Source organism: Lygodium microphyllum, chromosome 4 (assembly GCF_053477565.2).
Source record: "Lygodium microphyllum isolate KBCC chromosome 4, Lygodium_microphyllum_v1.1.10, whole genome shotgun sequence".
Taxonomy (NCBI): Eukaryota; Viridiplantae; Streptophyta; class Polypodiopsida; order Schizaeales; family Lygodiaceae; genus Lygodium; species Lygodium microphyllum.
In genome coordinates this window covers 13,762,213-13,786,225 of record NC_141138.1, presented here as the reverse complement: position 1 = coordinate 13,786,225, position 24,013 = coordinate 13,762,213, and positions in this window count along the sequence as shown.

Here is a 24,013-nt window from a genome sequence, read left to right as displayed (position 1 = left end):
GCAGTGGAACTGGGAGATGTAATGTCCCACACTTGAGGACCCAGTTCGTGTGTCATTGGAGGTGCAGTGCAAGTTTAGGGTGACAGGTCTGAAAGTCCTGCCCTTGATGTGCCCTAAGTGTGAAGTGGGGAAGGGGCTAGGGAGAACCCTAGGTGCAGTGACTATGATGCACAACAAGGCGAAGGGAAGCTGCAAGCGCATCATGTGATTTTCTCTCTCTTATCTTTGCTTAGTAGTAGATTCATCCCTTGGCTTTGCTATTCTTTGTTGTTGTCTCTTCTTTCCAGTTCACCTTTTCTTTTGTTGCCTTATGGCTTCTTCTTTTTTTTCTTTTTTTTTTGAAGAGGCTATACATAGATGCATGTGATACAAGGGCATGACGGGAGTTTAATCCTTGTCATTCGAATGGCGGGTAGGGGATTGTGGAGGGCGGGGGGCTTTGTTAAGGAATCTGTGACTCAACAAGTAGCCCTTGAGATTGAGGCAGGTTTTGAGAGTGGTGGTGGAAAGGAAAGGGTGGTTGCATTGTGTGAATTTACTATCGCTCATATCCTCAAGCAGTGCAATACAGAAGGATGGCAAAAGTGTAACGGGCATCATGAGGCGAGTCATGGTGCTGCTATCTATGGCATTGGGGTCGAAGTAAAGGGGTGGGAGGTGGCGTTCTTAGGGTGCAGGTTCTTGGTGGATTAGGACCCTAATTAGTCTGAGATAATTACAGGTTGTTATGAAGGCAGGGTCAGGATAGGATGTGAACTCACTAAGGAATCTATCTATGGAACTGTACAAATTAGGGAGGGTAAATACAAGGGCATCCTTATAGGAGGTGCTATTGGCGTTATAGATGATAGGGAAGTCGAACCTACCGTGGATGGATGGATTAAAATCCACGCCTACCCTTCGAGGATACGGCATGAAAATGGGATCGTTTTTCTCAGAAGGGAGGGTGTTACAAAACGCCATCCAAGCGTCAAGGTTGACGTCAAAAATTTGTCTTCTCCAAGTGGGTTGGCAATTATAGCCCTCCACCAATCTAGGCACCTAGAGGACTTTATCATGCCAAAATTCGTGGTCCTCAACTCCCCAAGCAGTTGGGTTGGCCTCTCCCTCTGCTAGCCACTTGTCCTTGAGCCTTGCACCCATAACGATTACATCATTTACAAGTTCAATGGGCATTACTCTATTTAGTGTGGTGGGAAGCTCAAAGCTCAAGTCACAGGGGTTGGGGCACATTCCTACTATTCCCAGATGATCAGCTCTGCATGGAAGCCAGCGGGGGGGTCCTCAGGGCATGGTGGGAGAGGGGCAGGTTGTCTTGGGGCAGGTCTAATGTTCAGCTTCTTCCTTACCTTCTCCAGCATTTCTCTTCTGCACTTGGCCAGGGTTGCTTTCCTCTCAGCAAATGTGTCAGTGGGTTGCACTTCATCTTGTCGTGGAGGAGGGGATGGTGGGATGTAGTCCTCCTCCTGAGGTCCCAAATCAAACTCTGGTTCACCCCCTTCTGCTTGCACATCTTCTTGCACCTTCCCTTCTATGAAGCCAAGCTCGTCGATTTCTTGCACCGTCAGGCCTACCTGTGTAAGGTATTTTCTTTGCTCCTCCAGGCTCTGCAGCGGGCCTCCTAGTTGCAGTGGTATATGCAGGCCTGTTGTTAGGGCTCTGCGTGCAATGGCTAGCTTCTTCTGCAAGCAACGTGTTGAGGAAAGTGTGTTGTTGGGCTATCATAGAGAGTTGGGCAGCCTTTGCCTGATTTTCAGCCAATACTCTATCTCCCTCTGCTTTGGCCAATCGGCATGCCAGGTCTTGTACCCTTCTTTCATTGTGGTCTGCCCATTCCTTCGCTCTCTTCTCCATACCTTCCAGGCTCTCCCCCTGATGGAGGGTCATAGCCATGAGTCGTTGCTCTTGGTCCTCAAGCTCGCAGTGTAGGTGGGACTGCTCCTGGTGTTCATTGGCGATCTGCGCATTGAGCTGATCCAGCTTTACCTGCATTCTTCCCACCTACTCTCCTCTTAGCTAGTCTAGCTCTGCAGTCTCCTGTTTGATCTTCTCAAGCTAGTTTTGTGCCTCCAGGTTGACTGCAATGAGCCGGTCATTCTTGCGCCGCAGGTGAGCAGTGGTCTCCCTCTCTCCGTTGAGGCGATCCATTAGTATTTTTCTTCTTCCCTCCAAGGCAACATCATGTTCCTTTAGGGCTTTTGCTTCTTCTGCATCTCTATTGCTGGCTTCCTCCTTTAGCACAGCAATCTCCCTTTGTTATTCTGCTATCTGTTTAGTTTTCTCCAGCTGGAGAGTGGCTCTTGATTCTCGCTATGTTGCCAACTCTTCCATGGCAGTTCTCTTTTCTTCCTTGGCCTTTTCTAGCTGCGAGAGCAGCTCTTTAACATACTCATCGTACTGACCTGCTGGAGGTGGGGGATGGGACATGGTGGCGGCGGTGATAGTGGCTTCTGTTTTCTGTCTTTTAAGCTCTGGCCTTGGCTCCACCTCAGCCCGTGGCTGCCCTCTTCACTCCTGACACTGGGGTGGTCACGCCCGCTTCTCTTGCCAACTCCCTTTCCACCAGGAACTGCAACCATGTGACCATATTGCTCTCATCGACCTTTAGAGAAGTTCCTGAGGCGGGGATGGTCATTACGGAAGCACCAGGGCTAGTTAGCACAAAACTGGGGGGGATAGGTGTGATGGCATCCTTGCCCTTGCCCTCTACGATCGGCGGCGGGATGGGATCTGGCACATTCAAGCTTGTGTCCGGGTTCTCATCCTCCTGGGGCGGTGTTTGCTTTCTTTGCCGTTGTTGTTGCTCCACAGATAGGCGAATTGCAAGTTCCACATCTTCTTGTTTCTTCTTCCTCAAGGCTTCTTCCTCCTTCTCATCCCTTCTTTTCCTCTCCTCTTTGGCCTTTCTAGATTCCTCTTCCATTCTTTGTGCATCCTCTTTTTCTTTCCTTTTCCTCTCTGCTTCCTGGGCTCTTGACACTCTTTGCACTTTCTGCAGTTCCTCTTTCTCTTTCTTCCTCCTTTCTTCTTCCCTTTGCTATTGGAAGTGCTTAGTGCGCTGCTCTCTTTGCTGCTGCTGCTGGCGTTGTTCCTCTTGCTTTTCTTCATCCTCACTACTCTCATCAGTTTCTGTTTCCTCATCAGAGCCAGAGGATTCTTTATAGTGGGGTGAGGGTGGCGGCCTCTCCTGCTCCTCCTCTGCTGCTTCTGCGTCCTTTACCGCTTCTTCAATGAGGGCGGTTAGTACACCTCCGTATCCAACGAATGATGCCTTGGAGGCGGCCTTCTTCCCGTCTTTTGCTGCTGGGGATTCACCTCCAGCAGGTTGGCTTCCCAGATCCAATGCTAGGCGGCCTTCTTGATTGTTTGTCATACATACTCATTCCAGTCGACCTCTTCTGGTGCATTGGCCGTGAGGCTTTCGAGCATAGGCACATTTATTCTACCCATATAGGCTGTATATCAATGGCTGGAGAAGAGGGTGTGCATGGTTTTAGCACGCATGCGGATTTCGTCATCAGGGATGTCCTGGATGTTGACTCCGTCGTTCGACTTCCTATCCATTTTTAGCATGGCGAAGACGTCCCTTTTTGGTCTCTTTACAGCCCTTGATTCTAGGCCCAGTGCCTTTTCTACCAATTCCTTGCTTAAGGGCACCCTAACTTGCCTGGCAGCATCCCCCCTTCCCATAGTCATCACGGCACTCTTGGAGGCAGAGTCGAAAGTTCGTAAGAACTCAACACACCTTGCATGATCCACCCTTTGCTCCGCCTTCTCCACATACTTGGTCATTTTGCACTTTTCTATGACCTACTTAGCTGCTTCCTCTGTTTCCACGACCCTGGATAGGTTGTGGACAGTTCGGAAATTCAGCCGTCCGTAAGCTTGAATTTCCAAATTCATCATGTATTTTTGCTTTTGTTCTTCCGTGAAGGGAAGCTTATGAGCGTGGTCGTGATGAGCCATCTTGGGTTCTTGCCTAGAAAAAATACTTTTTGTTAATCACAAGTGGAAAAGGAAAACATGGCTAAATGAAGCTAAGCATGAAAATTATGCAAACAGGCATGCAAAGAACTTGAACAATTTTGCTCACTAATTTTTATTTTGATCACTACTAAGTTCAACCTTTCAACAATTATTTATGCCTTCTTGGCCTTCCTCCCCCTCGGAAAGATGAAAATCCTTCCTAGGATTTGAATGAAGTGGTGCGGATATCAAAGGTGATTGTGATGGAGTGTTCCGCCGGCCAACAGCCACCCATAAAATGCAGGGTTGTACTCAAGTTGAGAGTGACAATCGAGTTCACAGGGTTGTACAGAAACTTGGGAGATATAGGTCAAGACATCGTGAAAAATATCTCCAGTATTAAGGCGGCTTGCAACGTGCAGTTCTTCTTCCGTAAGGAATTGGTCAATGTAAGGATGGGCTAGGACATGATCATCTAAGTGTTGGTTCCGGGTAATGGCCAAAACTCTAAATGAAAGATGTGCCACATAAGTAGGATCGTACTCTATGGTTTTGACTGCCGTCCTTTGTTCAGCATTTGTCATGATGCGACAGCCTTTCTTTTCCCATTGGATCCGCAGAGTGAACCACTGCTGTAAGAACGAGGAAGTTGAGCTTGCAAGTTGCGTGAGCTCATGTAATTCTTGTTCGAGAGCAGAACGAGGAGGCTTACGGTATGAGGTGATTAGTCACCTGAGAACAACTTGCTCCTTTGAGATTTCTTTATTTGCTATTAGTTCAACAGCAATCTTGGGGAATTTGACGGTCATAAACTCGTATTCCTCCCAAGTGCATGGTAATGCACGAACATCAAAAGCAAGTGGTTCATCAAGAAGACCTAGGTCCAACCACTCATAACTCCTCGCAAATGTGGTGAAAGTGTGGTATAACACCTTAATGCAGGTCACAAGGTCATCTCCCAAAGTTTCAACAAGGTCTTTAGCTAAAGAAAGGAAAGAGCACACTGCATAGGAAGGCCTAAGACCTGCTGGTGGTGATGGTGCAATTGAGCTGGACAGCAGTGACTCCATTGCTGGTGTCATAGGTGTGGCTTTGCACTCTACAGCACTTTGAAGTGCTGTAGGGAGCTTTGGTGGCATGGAAGTTGCATTGGGTTCTAAGTGCTCAGTCACGGAAGTATTCAACTCTTTTGAGTGAGGTAAGCTTGAGGCTTTTAGCGATTTCTTTGGTCGATAAATTTGCTGGGACTTATGAGTCATAGCCGGCAGTGGTTTGCTAACTATGGCCCGGGCGCTATGTTTGCAAGCCTCTCTCACTGGAGTGAGGTTGCTTGGAGATGAGCCTTTAGGCTTGCCCCTCTTAGGCACCCAAATCCAGGGGTTGCCTTCATAGTAGCATTGTGCTCGCAAGAGATCCTTGGGGATCCATCGCGGCGGGGTTGTGTGTCTATGTGGATAGCGTCCAAATTGCCTCTTAGGCCATGATGAGTGATTGTTTTAGCATTTAGAAGCACGTTTGGGTGGTCTACTCGGAGGTGATCTTTGCCACTTTGGCACCCATATCAGCTTAGACCCCTTGGCCTTGTGGGCACTCTTGCTGGGTTTGGGTCTAGGGTCTAGAGCTTGGGGTGAGACTTTAGTGTCCTTTTGCGCACACTAGAGCGTAAGTGCAGTCGTAGCGATTTCTACCGGTGGCTTCACACTGTTGAAAGGGTCAGAACAGCCCTTGCTGAAAGTCGTCACTATGCGCACATTGCCGATATAGCAAGATGGATGCGATGTAGATTATAATCCACATTACAATTCGTCTGCTTCTTAAAAGTACGACCTAATAGTGACATATTACCGGCCCCTTTTGTGTTAGGCAACACGTGAAAGAAATCTGGTATACATTCAGGCTCGATAGAAATGACCACTTTGCACCTAAGAGCATGTAGGAATTGCCCCCAAATGGGGTGAGTTTGGCGTTGGTGGGCTGCAATTTAGGTTGACCAATGCGTGTCCACTGGTCATGCGTCAAGACATTGTAATCGGCACCTTCGTCAATCAGAGCATCAAAGGAATAGGTCTTTTCCGCGGTGACGGTGATTCATAAGTAGGCAGGTGCCACTGCTTCTTCATCTTGATCTGTTATTTCCGTAATAGTAGCCACGCGGACGTTGACAAGGGCTTCCAACATAGGTGGCTCATGCAACGGGTGGGAAGGAGGATAGTATTTTTTTATGCAGCTGCCATTGAAAAAGCCGATTCCTTCACCTTCGAGCATCTCTAATTCAACATTTCCCGTTCGACTAATTGCACGTACTCGGAAAGGTCCCAGTCCATGGAGTTTCATTTTCTGTTTGTGACCCTTCACAGAGTATAGCAGAACGAGATCCCCCTGATCAAAGTCTCATTATTTGACATGCTTGTCAAACCACATTTTCCTCCGTGCTTTCTCACAAATCAGCGCATGGGTGGCCAAGAGCTGGGTTTCCGTGAGACGTTCTAGCTCTACCAAGCGATTTGTCCAAGCGTCTCTTCCCTCCCAGCGCTCCTGGATTGCTATCCTTAAGCTAGGGACAAAAAACTCTAAGGGCAGAATGGCCTCCATTCCATAAGTCAGCCTAAAGGGCGTCTGGCCTGTAGCCGTTTTATAAGCCGTACGATAGCCCCACAAGGCCGCCATTAACTTGTTGTCCCAGTCACTCCGAGATGTAGATACCACTTTTGTGAGTTCATTGACTAGGATTTTATTGGTGGATTGTACGTTAGCCTGAGGTAATAAGGCGAGGATTTTCTGTGAATGATTAGAAAAGTAGAGAGCAGATGCGATATCACCTCATTAACGAAGTGTGTGCCCTAATCGCTGACTAATTCTATCGGACACCCAAACCGTGAAATGACCTACTCCCAAAGAACTTGGCGGTGGTTCTAGCGTCGTTCTTCCTTGTAGCTCTTGCCTCTGCCCACTTCGTTAGGTAATCAGTTGCCACTATGATGTAGCAAGCCTGAGAGTACTGTGCCACGGGACTGATAGGTCCAATGAAGTTGATGCCCCATTTTTCAAAGGGTTGTCGAGCTATGACAGGGGTTAACTCCATTTTATCCTTACGCTTGGCATTCGTCGCAGTGCTTCAGGATCTCGGATTACTACTCCAACACTCCCTTTTTTATTAGGGCCCCTGGATGCTCCGTCAAAATATATTATATACGTCCACAATGGGTTTACACAGCGTGCCATCACGAACTCCTCTATTCGTAATTATGATAATCAAAGTTTAACATGTTGAGAGGATGAACTGACGGCTCCATCTCACCTTCTTCATTGAACTCAACAGGGATACTTGTCAACAATCGTAAGCAGTGATGGCAGAAGACTTTGATCTCCCACACAAAGGTTCCATCTTCTTGCTCAATCACTTTGTAACCTTTGCTCCACCAGATGAGTTTCCCTTGATGGTATCTCTGCTCCAGATATGTGTGCTCCAAATAAGGAATTAATCGACCCATCAACCGGCTTTAAGCTCTTTTGCAGGTCTCAAATCATCCCTAGCCTGGCCTTGCAATGCATTTTCTTTGTATTAGCATACTTAGAAATAATAAGGTTTAATCTTATTAAGATTAACCTTATTTTTAAACTCTACTCCCTGCAGATCAGCTAGTAGAGCCGTAGACCTATTTTCCCCCAGCCTAACAATCTTGTAGGGACCATCCCATTTAGGTTCCAGATTCCTTGGAAACAGCTCCCTACATGCATCATAGTATAGAACTAATTGCCCTTTTTTAAATGTATACTTCTTCGCTCTAAGGTCATGCAACTGCTTCATCCGACGTTTGGCTACCTCTTGGTGTAATAAGCTTTGCAATTTCAGCTCATCCAGGTGGGCTATGGTCGTGAAATGTTCAAAGAGAGAATCCTCGTCTCCCAAAGAATGGTTAATTGCAAACCATGTGGTTGGCAATTCAATCTCGAGAGGTAACACGCACTCTTTCCCATAAACCAGTTTAAATGGAGTATGGCCGGTAGCGCGCTTGAACGTTGTATTATACGCCCATACTGCCACATACAACTTCATGTCCCAGTCTCGTTTCTTCTCAGAGACTATTTTAGACAAGATCCCCACAAGCTGCTTATTGGTACTTTCGACTTGCCCATTTGCTTGCGGATTATAGGGGGTCGTTTTATTGTGCTTGATTTGCCAAGCTTCAGTCAAGCTTTTGATCACTTTGCTCAAAAAATGGGTTCCAGGTCTAACACTAATTCCTTCGGTAGACCGAAACGGCAGATAATCTACTCTAAAAGAAAACTTGCAGTCTCTTTTGCATTGTCTTGCCTTGTCGCCCACGCTTTTGACCATTTTGTAAAATAATTAGTTGCTACTATAATGTACCTCTTTTGGGTAGTAGACGACGGGGTAATAGGTCCCACAAAATCAATGTCCCACTTCTCAAATGGAAGGATAGCCATGATAGGCATAAGTGGCCGTTTCCTATTCTCTCGACTGTCATGTCTTTGACAGGTATCACATCTCTTCACGTACTCAAAAGAATCTTGGAAGATGAACGGCCACCAATATCCAGCTCGTAAAGCTTTCTGCGCCGTCAACTGTCTAGTGAAGTGCCCTCCACATGCAAAGTCATGACACTCCTCCAAGATGAAAGGAACCTCGTCGGGCATCACACATCGGCAGTAGATATCATCAACACCCTGCCGATATAGTGTCCTTGCGATCAAGAAAAACTTCAAAGCCTGTTGTTTAATTTTCCTCTTTTCTGACTTTGATAAACCAGCTCCCGTCTCTCCTGTTGATAGATAATGCGTAATAGCAGCATACCAAGATGGGATAGAAGCTGTATCAATTTTAAACATTTCCTCAATATCACTTCCTTCAGCCAAAATCTCTTTTGGCTCCCCGAAATCCACAAGGTATTCCACAATACCCTGCAATCTCGGTGGCTTACTCTTAATCTCATAATCAAACTCCTACAAAGTGATTAACCACTTTGCCAAACGATCAGGCAGTTGTAGCTTGTTCATAAGCAATCTAAGCCCTTTCGCCTTCGTATAGAACACTACCTTTTCATAGAGGATGTAGTGTCTGAATTTCTTAGTCCCAAAGACCATCGCAAGACACAACTTCTCCATGTAGGTATAATTGATCTCTGAAATGCCCAATTTTCGACTAGCAAAAGCTATCGGATGATACCACTTTTCCTCCCAGATTTGGGCTAAACAGCAGCTTATACTATGCATGGTGGCTGTTGAAAATATATAGAACACCTCACCTCTTTTAGGAGCTTTTAAAACTGGTGCTTTTACGAGCTCTTGCTTCACATCCTCGAATGCTACCTTACAAGGGTCACTCCATTCAAATAGACAGTTAAAGGATAATAAATTCGTTAATGGCAACGTCCTTTCTACCAAGGCATTTATAAACCTCCGATAGTACCCTATAGATCAGAAAGCTATGAACCTCTTTTGGAGTGTGTGGTGGACTCATAGCAACTATGACCTTGATCTTTTCAGGGTTAGTTGTTGCGATTCCCACTGAACTAACCACATGGCCTAGCAATAGCCCATAAGGCACTCCAAAAACACACTTCCGTGGATTAAGAGCGATACAAAATTGTCTCCAACGCTCAAAACACTTTCTTAAAATAACCAACATCCTTTCCCTTATAGTGGCTGCCCCTGGGTCATCAATAAATACTTTCAGCTCGTTTGGGGAGATGTCACCAAAGGTCTTATCCGCTGTTCGTCGCCATGATCCAGGTGCATTGCACAAACTAAAGGCCATCACATGGTACGCAAAAGTACCAAAGACAGTAATAAAAGTTGTTTTCAACTTGTCCTCTTTTGCAATTGCCATCTGGTTATATCCTGCAAAGCAATCCATAAACGAATATATTTTCCTACCTGCTAATTGATCCAAAATCTGGTTAAATGGCAACGGATAGTAATCCTTAACTGTCTGCTTATTCAGCTCTCTAAAATCTACACATAATCGGATCTGGTTATTTTTCTTCTTCCTAATAACAACTGGTGAACACCATTCTGTGTGTTGTACAAGGAAGATTAAACCAGCTTTTCTTAACTTCTGTAACTCCTCAAATAGCCCGTCCCTCAATTCAAAAGGCATACGTCTTACCTTCTGATGCACGGGACGACTGCCTTCTTTTACAGGAATAGTATGAACAGCCAGGTTGGGGGGAATGCCTCTCAGCTCATCATAACTCCAAACAAAAATATTGCGAAATTCTTGAATCAAGAATACATAGTCCTCCCTTTCTGCTGAACTGAGCATGGAACCTTATTTAATTGGCCGCGAATCATTCGGCATGCCAAGGTCCAACTCAATCACATCTGCATCTCTTATCCTGTCTTGCGGCTCTATCAGCTCATTTAGAGTTATCTGATAAATATCCTCTATAGTGGACCCCTCTTTAGATTCATCACTGGATGATGTTTCACTACTAGATGCATCATCTGCTGTCTCTAATTCAGTAGAAGATAAAGGAGCTCTCTCACTTTGAGGAGACTCAGGATAAGCATCGACTACTACTCGATTAGCACCTCTACCTGGAACCACTCGACCGGCAGGTATATCGACTTGACAGTCTGTTCGTAAGATCCAAGGCCTACCTAGCAAGACTCGATAGCTAGGATGTCCTGCAAATCTTATCACCCTAAAGTCCAAGAAGCATTCTACACTCACAACTATAACATGGACTCTAGTAACGCAACCTTCTGGTTGTCTTAGACAATCATCAGCCATTCTAAGGAGGGTGGAGTTGTCCTTTTGGATGCCTAGACCCAACCTCTCCATCAACTTTAAACTCATGATATTGACAGAGGATCCAGTGTCTACAATAGCATGTTCCACTAATATTCCATCCACATAAGCTGGAACCCTAGGGCAGTTCTTTTCAGCATGATCAAACCAATCTGCCCCTACTCGTGCTATGCCCAAAGGTTCTACAATATACCCAATATGCAGGATCTTCTTAAATTCCTTGCGTACTCCTGGAGATAATTTAATCAATTGCAAGAGGTTCACATTTGGTTTGACTTCGCAAAGAGAACTTGCTAAATCAAAGTCATGATAAGTAGCCAAAGCTCTCTTTTCTCGCCAAACCATCCTCTCTTTTGGTCTTTGGACAGGTTTTGGTGCTTCTTTCTTAGCTCTTGCCTTCTTTCTTGGTACTTCTTCATCCTTCTTAGGGTCGCCTTTTCTGTCCACCGGCCTTAGCGGCCCCCTTCTATACTAGGATTCTGGACTTGCGTCCCCTTATCCCCTTGTTTAGGGTTTCCCTCGACCGGTTTTGCATTATCTTTGTCAACCTTTTTAACCTTTTGGCCTCTTGTCACGGCTCTTAAGTTAGAGGTTTTAGCATCATTGACTCGTACAGCCTCAATAAGGCTGACTCCGTTTCCTTGTGGCAACTCTTCTACAGTGGTCTTTCCCCTCTGCAATATTTGCCTTGGTACATCATTCTGTTGCAAGTTATTTCCTTGCGCTCTATGATTCACTGGGCCCGGCTGTTTACTCCCTTGTTGGAGGGAACTAATCTTACTCCAACAGGTAGTAGCTAAGTGGCCCGACTTCCCACAAATGTCACATTTTACATTTGGATAGTTTCTAGGGAAATGTTGTCCACTACACCACTTACAACTGAATCTTGAGGGTCCACCCTCTTCATGGTGTCGACTCCCTATTAGATTCTGTTGTTTCTTCAAGAAATTAACGTCGACAGCTATTTGTCGATATTGTTCGAAAATCATATCGATATAATGCTTCATCATGTCCTTAACTTTGCCAAGGATATTAGATGCACTCGACTCATAGCCTCGATCGTCGACCCGTCGTTCCATTGGCCTAACAATCTGATTTGGCATTGGCTGTTGACCCATAAGAACAACATTAGAATTCGAAACTTGGCCTCCAACGTTTGGTGGAGCCAACTGACTTGCCATAGGCATAGTCACATGGGAGGAGCTGGCAGCAAAGGTACATTCTGAACCATGCTCCCTCTCCCATTAGGGTTAGTAATAGGCATCCCTTGACTTCCATTCATCAATGATGGATTGCCTCCAGGTACTAAACCCGCATTAACATTCATTCGAGAGGAGTAAGCTGTTTGTAATTGTGCTTCTACTTCCTCTGCCCGCGTAATAGCGGTGTCTATATTTGCCAAGGCCACACTGCTCAATTGTACTTGGATATTAAAATCCAACCCATGCAAAAAGTATTGCAATTGGGCAGCCGGCGGAATGAGAATGTAAGTTTGTAACTTATGGAGTACTTCAACTTCTTGGCATATGCTTTCACATTCTCATGAGGATCTTGGCGTGTTACATTCAAGACTCGCAACCAATATTGGCCACCTCTTTCAGGGGCATATTCTCATCGGAATGCTGCATAAAATTGATCAATTGTGGTTATGGCTCCAGACTCTATGCTGTGATACCATACCGTAGCTCTTCCTTTTAACGTCATATTGAAGAACATCATAAGATGTCCCTCGTCTTGGATGCGATAATTGAACATCAATCTTTGGAACTCACAAATGTGAAATTCTACATCCTCTTCCGCTAACCCATTAAAAATAGGCAAGGGAACTCCTAAGGCTGGTAAATCTGGCGTCCCTGCAGGGATTGCAATGGGTTGTGCCATGGCGACAATCGGATTAACAATAGGAGCTTGAACGGGTGAATTCACTCCCCCACTTGAAGTGGGTAGACTTGGTGGAGGAGAGGAAGAATTTACGCTTCCTCCTGCACCTAAGGGACTATGTAGGGCAGCTGGATTACTAAGACCAATGCCTCTTATACGTACCGGGCTACTCCTTTGAGGAGAATAACGACTTACAATCTCTAACCGCCGCCTAGCCCTCTCAGCATGTTCTGCTTTTTGGATTTCGGCTTGACAGTCCTTGTCAAAGGACATAAACCAACTTCCTTTTGGTCCCTAGAAACCCTAGATCCGAAAACCACCACTTATAAGCGGCTCTCAGCAAATGCACCACTGATGGGACCTGAAATGGGCTGGCATTGGCTATAGCACTAGTCGGACCTCATGCTCATGACACACAAACACCCTCACGGCCTCGCGGACCAGGAGCGTCAATCTAATGCTGAAGGACAAACTGCCCTAAAGCTTAATTCATGCGTTTATAGTTTATAGTCTAACGTTTCCCTTAAACTCCTTGCAGGGAGATCCCAAAGTACATAGGCATAATGCCTCATCACACACACATAGGAGGCACTCCACCGACTAATGGTCGGAGCCCTAATGTAGCTCTCCTACATCGTAGGGATTGGCCCTTTGATGTGCTGCTAAACATATAACACAAACGAACACAAAATCCTCTCAAGGTACCAAAATTTTACGTTCCAGGATGTACCATTCCTCACTACACTTTCCCCTTAGGACCCAATGACTAACCTACAGCTTAGGACATCCTCTCACGCTCATCGTTGGTCACAACCTAAGGAAGACAGGTGCCATGCATCCAGGATGTTTTTTCTGATATTTTTTTAATTATTATGCTTAATGCAAATCGTGTATGGCTATATGCTCAGACAGAAGAAAAATCAGCATCGTGCATAGTGCATAAAACATTCTTTCCATGAATTTCACTAGTGCGTACTGCGTTGAAAGGAGGCACCGAGCCATATGCTCATGCTACCATTCTCTTTATTCAAACGTTTCCTATATGCCAAGTGCAATGCATAAATCAAATATTTTCTTTATCTTTTAGTATTTCAGCCCCTCTTCATCCAACTCTTAGTATTTTGCATTATTGATCGGTTAGATAGGGTTTCTATGCATTTTTCCCTTTTAAAAACCCGCTAAATACGCACAAAACATAGAAACAGGGACAAACCGAGTCCAACCTCGTGCTTTGCCATCGTTATACATTGCACAAACATAGATATGATTTTCCCTAATTTTCATTAGCCCGTTTTCTATTTTTTTCTAATTTTAAACTCATTTTCCTATTTTTAGGCATTTTTCCCTATTTTTCTTTAATAAATAATGAGTGAAAATGAAAGTTGATTGTGGGCTGTGGCCCTTAGGTTCATTGACATCAAAAACTCAGATTTAGTTGGTGTGACATATCATATTTCTCACTTATATAGCAAACCTCCAATTTTACCCTTAAAATGCGTGTTTTTCATGTATTTTGACACTACTTCCGGCCATGTAGCCTTATATTTTCTGATTTTCAGGTTGCAAACAGTTGAAACTCATGGCAAACAATATCATAATGAACTTTCATCCCATATGAACAAGGTTTCATAAAGCAAATAGCATAAAAAGATCATTTTTCTTTATAAAAATAGCATTACCGCTTATTTTCAGGTCTCAGTTTCTTGGTCTTGATTACGGGACTGATTTCCAGCATGCATTTAATACTCAACATCTTCAAGAACAACACTCTTCATGTCTTCATTCATCCGGAAGCAATCCGGTCTCATCCGGACAAGCTTTCCTCCACCATTCTTCATTGTCTTCTTCCACACGAGAACAGCCCCTTAAGGGAGAGAGAGGGAGGAGAGAGAAAGACTAGATCTGGTTCTTCTCATTCCCACAGCCATTTCACGGGCGAAGATAGGCGATAAGACCAGCAAAAAGAGAGAAGTCAAGCCCCATTGTTGGTTGTATGGGGTCTTCACAGCCTGACATTCATGATGAGAGAGGAGGCGGCGAAAAATGTGCCATGCATGCTCACGCCATGTCTCTCCTTCTCTCTCCACGTTTTTTCATGCTTCTTGACCAAAAATTTGAAGGGGGGGGGGGGGGAGGGGTTAAAATGTCCCAAAGGGTACCCCTTTTGGTCTTCTCCAATGTCCATCTTTTCATATCTTGCCCATTTGTTGGCCATTTCCCCGTCCAGTGTCCAAATCGAGTGCTGTAAATTTCTGCGTGTCCGGCTTGACATCCCGCATTGGCTGGAAACTATTGACAACCCACACGACAGCCTGAAAAATTATCAAAAATCAACAAGTGTCGCTCTGGCGCCTTTAAAGCACTTGACGCTTAAAATCGTCCCAGCTGGAGCCGCCGCCTTCGACGTTGAATATTTTTCCCTTGATATTGTAATTTTTGGCTATTTTTAAGCACTTCTCGGCATCAAAACTCCGCTCTCACTTGAAGAGATGGATGAACAAGTCAAAACCATCAAGCAAGATATACAAGCTACTAAGGATCGATAGAAAGCCTATGCTGACCTAGGAAGAAAAGAGCAAATCTTCTAAGAATGGGACAATGTTTTTATCTGTGTACGCCCAAAAAGGTGTTCTTTATGCTTGGGAAAATTCAAGGAGTAAAGCCCAAGATACTGTGGACCTTACAAAGTCATAAAGGCTCTTGGACCTAATGCTTATAAGCTACAACTTCCTGAAACCCTAAAAGTTCATGAAGTATTCCATGTAAGTCTCTTGAAGCCCTATGTACCTAATTCTGATCATATTCTTGATGATCAACAAATTGATGAAGAAACCCTACGTAAACAACACCCCCAACTTCTCTCGAGATGAGGACATCTCAATTCCTCTAAGGAGAAGAGGATGTAATGTTCTTATGTAATATGTTTTTATGTATTACATAAGCTTTTTTTTTCCTTTTCATAAAAAAGAGAGAGGAAAAAACGGTCGAACAACGACAAAAACATCATTGCAAATGTCAATCGCATCCTTCCCATCACAGATGTCAGCATCACATGCATACTAGGAGGGATAATAACCCCCCCCCCCCCCCCCCCCCAAATAAATCATACGTAAAAAATAAAAAATTATCGTGCTTTTGATCAGCAACCCCCCCTTTGCAAAACTATAAATTGAGGGCATGGGGATGACCAGAGAGAGGGACAAGAGCAATCTTGATGAGGATGAGATGCCAATCGAGAAGGAGGAGATTCTATTCCGCAAGATGAAGAGACATCATTCCATTCAACCCAAAGAAGGGGATACACTGAAGGTCGCTCATCCTCTTCTACTCTAATCCGAGAAGAGAAGACACTAAAGAGCTCTATCCTATTCTATCAATCCGGTTAGAAGTCATACCTCTACTCTCATCCCTACTCTATTTACCAGAGAGAGAGAGATCATACCTATTCTCTTGCTGTTACTCTATACTAGAGAAAGAGCTACTCTTGTTACTAACTTTACTGGCCAAGGTGAGAGAGAGAGAGAGGAGTATTGCTCTCCATGAGGCAAGAAGAACCATCCGCAAGGCCTACATCATCAAATCCCACAATAACCATCAATATCATCGAGAGTTTTCTAGCCGATATTACGGCCGTGTTTTTCTTCTTTTTCTACAAATCATATATCTATCATGCCTCTGAATGAAGAACAAGAATTCAAAAGTGGAAATTGCGAGTGATCCTACTAACGTGGAAACAACGGTTGTTGTGAGCACGAGAGTCATGAGAGTGGATAACAACCCCTTACCAATTACAATACCACAGTTTCTTCTAAAAATTTATATCTGAATTCAATAGAAATAAGATAAGTTTTTTAAGAAATACTGGGATCATAGAGTATTCACTTGGTAAATTATTAGAACATCTTATAGGCTAGAAACTGTTAGGAAAACTACAAAATTCTAGAACTTAAGAGAAATCATGAAGAATTTTTCAAGACAAATTTATTAAGAACAAAACCCCAAAGAAATTAGTCAAGGATATAGTTTTAACCTAGAAGCTTTGATAGAAGATTTTAAAGACTAGAAATATCTCTAAGTTGAAGAAATTGACTTAAGGCCAAGAAACTTGGTTACAATAATATCATCATAAACCTTAAATTGAGAAGTTAGGGATCCCAAAATTTAGATACCCTAGTTAAATTCCAAGGGGAAGATCTCACTGCGTGAAATTCAAAGGTCGATTGCTACAAGATTAATCATCACTTGAAAGTTGCATGATTGTTTGAAGTCATAATTGCTTGAAGACATCAATCTTGTTTGTGATTTTCTAGATTAGATCTTGATTGAATTAAATATTGGAACATATAAAATTGAGGAGTCCTATATCTCCCTGAAGGATAGGTGCTGAATCCCTATACCAAGAAGGGATGTTTTTACCACTGCGGAAGCATGGACCGCGACTCCAATGGTGAGAGGTCTCCCAGTAGGGATTGTATTAAGTAGGAGGTGGTTAGAGTGCTAGGGGGGCTCTGGCCAGTAAATTCTTTATGCACCTAGGAACTACTTGGTCCCCTGTATGGCCCGAGTTCTACTTGGGACACCTAAACAAGTTAACTATAGGTGGATTTGATCTTGGTGACGTGCAAATGTGCCATATATGAGGTAGCACACGAAATTGTAATTTTTCTTCTATACGGGTAGGAGAATACACATTATGGAATATAATCAATGATATTGTTTTATTTTGATTGTATACCTGTGAGTAAATTAGACAAATGAACAATTATGCATAAAGGGATTTTTATTTAAAGAAGCTATTTTTATATGTTTCATGTAATGTGGCAGGTAATTAGATAACTAAGAAACTTCATAGAGGGAAGTGGGTGGATGGAATCTTGACAAATGCAGTCCTATGGTAGGGTGGTCTCGGTTGGCCGAGAGGTTTCCCAAAAGTAAATGGTAGAAAGAAACTCTGGGAAGGGCCGATTCATCGAATTACCTGGGGTTTAGTCTTAAAACCGAACTGTAATTTATCTTAGGGGAAAGGTACGGTGACTATGCTAGAGCACTGCTAGGGATTTCATAAATCCTTAGTTTGCTACTGGAAAAAAGCATTGTACTCCATGAACAAGGGTAATGGTAGTCGCTCCTTCTGGACAAGAAGCCTCTCGAAGGACACCTCCGGATGTGAGTTAGTTGGTGAAGGTGACTATTAGATAAATTAGAAACCTTTAGGTCACTTCTCTGTGGGTAACGGTAGGACGATTCCCTTGCAGGATAGATCTAGGGTTAACTAGCCATGGACAAAATCCGATCTTTCTAGTTAGAGTATGGATGGAGAGGACTAGAAGGTAAACTCTGGGTGACTACCAAAACGTTACTCGTCACATAATCAAGGCAGTTACATTAGAGTTTGCTACTACACTTGTTTGGGGAGTTGCAATGGCTAGGTGAGAGATAGCCATAGAAAGATTGTTCAAAATGATTGAAACAATAAGTGGTCCACAAGCCCGATAGTCTAGCTCATGAGAGTGATGACAATATTGCTTACATCTTATCCTCTTATTCTCTGCACAAAGGAAAATCAATGTTTGATTTCTTTTTATGCATAAGAAATTGTGTTTATCTATGCAAACAAATTTTCTTTTTTTTTGTGAAAAAAAATGTATTTTTTCATTTCAATCGGAGTTTGTCTCATGAAAAGTGATTGTAGCATGTGGCTTACATTGAGTGTTGCAATTTTCATAAGATAAGGAAGATATTCCTTTATCCTTTGGAAGAAATTATGTTATCTTTCTTAGAGAAAGTCAATTCAACATGCTATGGTTTAGATATAAGATAATAGTCCTTAACATTACCTAGGTCAAAAAAGGTTGATATATATGTCCTCATAAAAAAGTGCTATTCAATGTGAGAGTGTTTTTTGAAATACAAGTTAGTTTTTTCATCAGAAAAGGGGTGTATTATGAAAAGCAACTTGCGCCTATTATGTATGCACTCCAACGTAATTTATGCATTTCATAAGACATTGGGAGGAGGAATTATCTTATGAAGCGTGATTTCAACATGTGCCTCTTTTTACAGCTCCTTGTTATTTGTGTTTCATAAGGTTAGATTATCATGATTTGTTTTAGGTTTCTTATTGAAAATATACAATGGTTGATTTTGGTGTCTATAAAGGCTTAGTTTTTTAAATTTGAGATTCATAAATGAAAATTTCCATGTTTTTGTAGATGAATATTATCATTAGTATGGAAAGAACAAAGGTAACTGCAAGGAGGCATAAGTTTGATCCTAGGCAGTTGCCTCAAAAGATTAAGCGATCCATGAAGCATCCATGAAGCCTATAAAGAATACTAAGCCACCAAAAAAAAAGAGAAAGTTTTAACAAGTTGTAAGATATCTAAGGGAGATTAGAAAGGCAATGAGGGCCTTGAACAATGCAATCACAAATCTTCCCATTCATAGACTTTGCAAGGATATCTGTGATAAGTACTCTCTCAATAGTTTTAGATGGACAAGAACAACACTTGACCGTATCTAGAAGACTATAGAGGATTTTTTGCTTGAGTTTTTACAAGATACATCTATACTACTCATGCACATAGAGTAACATTAATGAGCAAAGATACTAACATTCTTTGAAGGCTCAAAATAGATTTTCTAAGGTTCTTGAGCTAGTTCCTCTTACAAATGTAAAGGCATATAATATTTTGAATGTTCCACCATATAGGAAGAAAAAGGTATATGAAGGCCCTAGAATTGAAGATTTTACACATGAAAAAGATACAAGGCTTTTTGAAAAAAGAGGTAAATACTACTGAAGAACAAGTAGAGAAATGGAGAAATCACAAGAGAAAGAAAACAAAAGAATAGGAAGCAGAGAGCAACTGGGGCCATTAGAAAATGAGGTATTTGAACTACTTCAAGGCGTTGATCAATAGGGCTTCAATGTACATTTCTTTTTGCCTAGTGACATAGGCAATAGGGAGAATAGTTTTTTTTAAAACAAAAAGTGTGTTGAGATCCTCAAGGGTAAAAGAACAAAAGTCAATGATTCTATTATTCTTGTAGGTTTAATGTATAATGTACGAAAGTTTTTTTCTTTAGAAATACTACTTGAGGATATTGATTTGTCTATTCATGTACTCATTATATTACTTCTTTTTAGGTGCATTATACATTAGTTCCCTTTATAAATACAATACAAAATTGAGGTGCTTTATCCCTCAATATCCGATTTCATGAGAAAAAATAAGCTTGAAATAGATGGACTTAGGCACTGATTGAATTCAATTGATTTTGAAACTTTGGAGCTCCTATTGATTCCATACCATGAAAAGTAAGCAATTTTCTATTCGATCTCATTTTTTCAAAATTCCTTTCTACAAAATTGTGGAGGAGCTTGATTGCAATAGATTTCATTGGCAAGAAATGCTATTTACTTAATTCTTTAAAGGGTGCCCATGGATATGACAAAATGTAAGTAAAATAATTTGAAGGCTACTTGATCATTTAAGAGCTTGTTGTTTATAAGTGCTTTTTTTTTTCAACTATAGAGAAGCAAAAAAGAACGCTTGAAATACTAGAGAAAATGCCTCTGCCTTATTTGCTTGCAAAGATGAAGTATAGATAAGTTGTCATGAGCTCTTGATTAGAAGATGTTAAGATTGTTAATTCCATAAATCACCATAAATATATTAGATAATTTTAGTATGTGTTCTTGGTTGTAGTGTCCTTATCAAGAAGATAGCCACTCATATGGTTGGAGAGTAATTACCAATGCTGGAAGATTAATTCATTTTATTTATTTACATGATAACAAATTTGTAAAGATAACATGAAAAATAGTCAACTTTTAAATAGAGTTTTACTCAAAAGATAGTCCACTATAAAATATTGGTAAAATAACACTCTTTTTATTTGAATGCATGTAGTTTTCCAAGAATTGTTGCAATAAAGAGCATGTCTCATATATATGAGCAAAGCTTTTGAAGTACATGGTCATCAATTGCATGCAACAAGACCAAGGAGGCATGGAGGACATAGAGAGTATGAAAATGAACAAGGAAGGAGAGGCACTAACAATTGTAGCAAGTGAAGATATACCCTCATCACCTAAGACAAACAAACAAACAAAGAAAGGCCAAAGGACTCAAAAGGATTTCTCTCTTGAGAAAACTTCTCACAAAAAGAAATAGCTTCTTTTATATATTATATGTCTTTTCATTTAAATACTCATATATGTAATCATGACATAAGCAACAAATTTACTTCAATATCATATTGTATTCATATTAATGTATTGATTGGATCTTGGGACTATTTGGAATTATTATTAGGTCCATAGAGGGTTTGGGTGTGCCCTTGTTAGCACTTTTGATTTCTCCTTGTTGGGCATTCGAGTTTTCTTTTCCTTTCCCTTCAGGATCCATTTTGATGATTAGAGCAATTTATTTAATAGATGTTGTTCATGACTACTCAAGCATACAACTCTTTTTTCTTGTATCCTTGTTAGGAGAGAGAAAAGTCATTTTTCTTAAAGTAATCTAATATAGGTGTGATTTGTGTAGGAGTAGAACTAGAAGATATATTAGGTTTAATGTCACTCAACGTTGGGCTAAACAACTTAAAGAAACTAGATTTATATTGAAGTAGAGCATAACTATCACGAACTTGTAGATCCTGGGTAGGGCAAAAAACATAGGTAAGAATATCAAATACCATGCTTCCTATCCCAACCTACTAGCAACATGTAGCTCTTTCTCCAAAAGGAGTTTATCACCTCACAAGGGATGTGATTGGGTAGGTGCAACAAAGTTGACACCACAAACAATTACAAAAACTCTCAAGGATGGAGGGGCTACATAATTGGAATCATGAATTGAAGTCCAAAGAGCTTGTCTTTACTCATCCATGGTCATTAGTTGATTGCCAATTTGAGCTACCAACCTAAAGTAACATACAATTTCTATTTAAACACACTTTGTCATTTTTCCTTTTATTTACATGCTTCTATTTTTATATTGATTTTTTTAAAAACAAGATTCAATGTGAAATGAAGCGACCAAGTGTAGCTCCATTAGGGGAGTTTTGAGGTCTTGAAATTTTCTTTTAGGATGTAGAGAGAGATTGCTCTAGATCAATAATAGCAATGACTCTGTAACAGAACTTCTATTTTTAAAAAATCAAAAAATAATTTTATAAAGTTAGTACTATTACAAATTTTCATTAGAAGTATCTAATTTTAGTCCCTTGTAAAGGTGAGTATGACATCCTTTACATTAATGGTATAAGGTCTCTGATTACTTTATATTAATGACATATTTGGGATTGTATGATAATGATATATAAAAAGTTATACTCATCTTTTTTCCCTCCTTTGTCTTCTTTCTCTCATTTCTTTGCTTGCACTGTTCTAGCTTGTTCCTTTCTCTCCCTTTCTCTTTGCCATGGATACAAAGATCCGACCTTCAACAAGGTGCTTAAGCTCCCAAATAACATCCATATTGATGTTTAGTTCATTTCAAAATGATAGAGCATGAATTTCTACTATTATTAGTCAAGGTAGCTAGAGAATCATGCATTAAGTAAGATGTGGGAAAAGACAAAGATGTGAGAGTTGTTTCACCTATGTTTATAAGGAAAGAATCAAAGATCTCAGACTTGGCGCACATAAGAACTATATAAAAGAGGTACTAGTACAACATGTATTTATGCATATAGAGTCCTCTTTTGCCAAACTTTTTGAGCTTTTTATGCCCTTTGGCCAAAGCCCAAACATTAGTGAAAGTTATAGATGTAAAATATTTTACGAGATACAAAGAGCATTAAAACCTAAAATATCTCAAGTAGGCTAAGCAAGATCACTTTGTGTATGCTTATTATTGTATTTATTAACTTATTTTCCAATATTGAGATAATAATATCAAAGGCCATGCTCTAAGTGAAAACACTAGGATATAATACCAAGGAGCATGTCCCTAATGCTTCAACAAAATGGAATAGTAGCTCTAAAACAATAAGCAAAATTGACTTAATAGCTATTAAATCGTGCTCAAATTGACCACTCTCTCTAGGGGCCTAACTTGACATTTAGAAATTTCAACAAAATAGCAAATGAAAAATCTCCAAATAAAAATCAAATTGTGTCAAGAATCGCATGATGGGGGGACATGCTCAAGATGCTGCGCCGAACACACACAGAATGCATAAGGAGAAGCTTACTCAAGAGACAAGAAGAGAGATGGAGACCAAAAACATTTTCTTGTTGGTTTCTTCTTCTTCTTCCACACACTTTACAATGTACACAAAGTATAGATAAGATACAACATAAAGGAAAGCGGCCTACTAAGTCAAACAATGCATAACTGACTACACTAGTCGACTGGCGCTATAACTATACCAGCTGTAAATAGGTGTAACAACCTGAATGTAATAAGTAATGAGTCAGTGGCCATGTGAGAGTCATAATGACCACCGACGTGCTAAGTGTAGATGTGTGGACCCATCTAACTAGGCGGTCCATCATCAATGTCCGCATGTGTTGAGCTTGTCATCTCAACACTCCTCCTCAAGCTCAACTGCATCTCTGCAACTCCAAGTAAGCTTCGAAACTTTTGAAGTTTCTCTGTACCCAATGCCTTTGTGAAGATGTCAGCTATTTGATCCTGTGTGCTGACATACACCAAGTCAATCTCACCTGCTAGTACCTTCTCTCTCACAAAGTGGTAGTGTACCTCAATATGTTTTGTCCTGGCATGGAACACAGGGTTCCTAGACAACTGTATACTACTCATGTTGTCACAATAAATGACAACTGGACCTTCCACCTGCACATCTAAATCAACCAATAACTTTTGTAGCCATACTACCTCACATGTTGCAACAGTAGCACCTCTATACTCAGCCTCTGTACTCGACAAAGCAACTGTAGATTGCTTTTTGCTGCTCCAACCAACTGTTGTACTACCAAGAGAGAACATGTATCCACTGGTAGATCTTCTATCAGACATACTACCAGCCCAATCTGCATCTGTGTATCCAAACACATATACATCTGTACCTGCCTCATAGAAAAGTCCATAATGTCATGTGGACTTCACATATCTCAATATGCATCTGATTGCATCCAAATGTGGCTTTCTAGATACTTGCATAAACTGACTCACAAGACCAACATCGTAGCTCAAGTCTGGCCTTGTAATGGTCATGTAGATCAAACTCCCCACTATCCTCCTGAACATAGTAGGGTCTTCTATCTCATCCCCAACATCAGCACTCAACTTTACATTCTGCTCCAATGGGACTGAAAGTGGTTTGCATGCTGTCACACCATACTTGGACAACATATCCAAGCCATACTGTCTTTGGGACAGCCATATACCATCATCACATCTGATCATCTCAATG